Below are 2,495 nucleotides of genomic sequence, written 5' to 3'. Positions count from 1 at the left end.
AAACATGTTAGCTTATATATTTTAAAACATTTTTGCTAAAAAGTATTTTAAAAAATGCCAAAATGTGAATCACTGTTATTGTAAGTTTAAGGAGGTCCATTATACTCAATTCCTTCCTTAATATATTAATAGAAAATTCGTTGTTAAAAGCATGAAACGTGGTTCCGTGTCTTTGCTATTGTGAATAGTACTGCAATGAACATACGCATGCATATGTCTTTATGAGAGAAGAATTTATGTTCCCTGGTAGACTGGATAAAGAAAATGTGGTACTTATACACCATGGAATATGATGCAGCCAGAAAAAACGAGTGAGATCATGTTGTTTGTAGGCACACGGATGGAGCTGCAGGCCATTATCCTTAGCAAACTAGTGCAGGAACAAAAAACCAAATATTGCATGTTCTCACTTATAAGGGGGAGCCAAATGGTGAGAACACATGGACACAAAGAGGGGAACAACAGACACTGTGGCTTACCTGAAGGTGAAGGTGAAGGGTGGAAATAGGGAGAGGAGCAGAAAAAATAGCTAATGGGTACTAGGCTTAATACCTGGGTGATGAAATAATCTGTACTATGAACTCCTGTGACACAAGTTTACCTATAGAACAAACCTACATATGTACCCCTGAACCTAAAATGAAAGTTTAATTTTTAAAAAAGCATGAACAAGAACACAGGTCAGCAATACTTAGATCACAGTTAGCTCTTCTTTGTAAAAGTATTTTACTCCACGGGGGTGGGGGGAGGGATAGCATTAGGAGATATACCTAATGTAAATAACGAGTTAATGGGCTCAGCACACCAACATAGCACATGTATACATATGTAACCAACCTGCATATTGTGCACCTGTACCCTAGAACTTAAAGTATAATAATAAAAAAAGTATTTTACTCCATGTACGCATTCCTGTATGTGCCCTGTCATTCTGCAACACTCATCATTTTACTCCATGTACGCATTCCTGTACGTGCCCTGTCATTCTGCAACACTCATCTGCTTTCAGAAAATGATTTGGTGCCCTAAGTTCTATGATAAGAAAACACTTTTGTTTTTAATAAATGCTGCTTTTTTTATATCTTAGTTCTTAGTCATCCAAGTTTTACCTACTCTCAGTGTTTTGGAAGATCAGTTTTTACCAGAAAAAAAACAAATATTATTCCTTGATTGTTGACACATTTTTATTTTCTCTCATCTCTACCTCATTGCACAAATATCTAATCTGTTTAACTGATTTGTCTAATGTCTTGAACCCTAATATAAATGAACATAAGAAAATATAATATTTTATGTAAAAATGTAAGTTATTGATAGAGCAATGTGAAACTAATAGCATTATTTTGTGATTAAAAACATACATAGAAGAGTACAAATGGTGCAGGCTGTTGAATTAGAAATAAAACTCATTTATATAGCAATATTTTAAAATAATATCCACAATAATATCCATCCAAATGCCTAACTTCTCAATGTTGCGTAGGTCAGTTTCCAGATATTAAAAAAATTTCACAATTGTTTTCCAGGGTTGAAATTACAAGTGAAAAATGACTAGGCCAAGTTAATTACATAAATTCCCGTGTACACCTCCATGTATTTGGATTCATAATGTAAGTAATGCTTATGAGCATTAAACAAAATTGATAGACATTGCTTCTTCAATATGACTCAAAGTGAAAGCCATATTTTATTCTCTTACCTAGATTTCATCATATATTTTTGGAAATATATATATTTTTGGAAAGGGAATAACAGAAATTTATTAGGGATAAGACGTCCAAAATGACGTAGAATTGTATTCATCAGATGCTTCTAGATTGGAGCTTTCATCAGAGGTCTGAAGAGGAGGTGAGCCGTTCAGCAGCAAATACCATTTACAGATTGGACCAGGCTCGGTGACAGTAAGTTTGGTTGGGGATTAGATGTCACTGAAGCCTGTGAGCTACATCTTGAAAAGGGGAAGAACTTGCCTGTAGTTAACTGATAACCTTAGTTTATAGTTGAATGCAAAAAATTAAATATAATGAAAAAACTTAACATTTCAAAGGTTTTTTTTTCTATAAACATTCCCAAAATATGCGAAAACATCATGAAACTCTATTTTTTCCTCCACAGAGAAGGAAAACCACTCCCACTAGAGATAAAATAATTTCTAATTCACCATCCATTTCTCTGAAAATTTTTCTAAAACATAAGTCAATTATATCACAAACATTTTAACGTAAATATGAATTTTCCTGGAGCGAAATAAGCAGTGGTTCTTTAAAAAGTAACATAGGAAAATTCTAATGCATGCTTTTAAAATATTAGCATAAATGATCTTAAAAGCAAATAGACTGAAAATTTCCACTCACCCATTTATATCCATGCAAATATATCCTGGCCATAATAAGTACTTGAAGGTTTTTTTTTCCATCTAATCTTTTTATTTCTATAAATAATTAAGGTTACAATTGGGAGATAAAATGAAATGAGCAAATCTTTCTTCCAAACGT

Source organism: Colobus angolensis, unplaced genomic scaffold (assembly GCF_000951035.1).
Source record: "Colobus angolensis palliatus isolate OR3802 unplaced genomic scaffold, Cang.pa_1.0 Scaffold98, whole genome shotgun sequence".
Taxonomy (NCBI): Eukaryota; Metazoa; Chordata; class Mammalia; order Primates; family Cercopithecidae; genus Colobus; species Colobus angolensis.
This window is presented reverse-complemented; position numbering follows the sequence as displayed.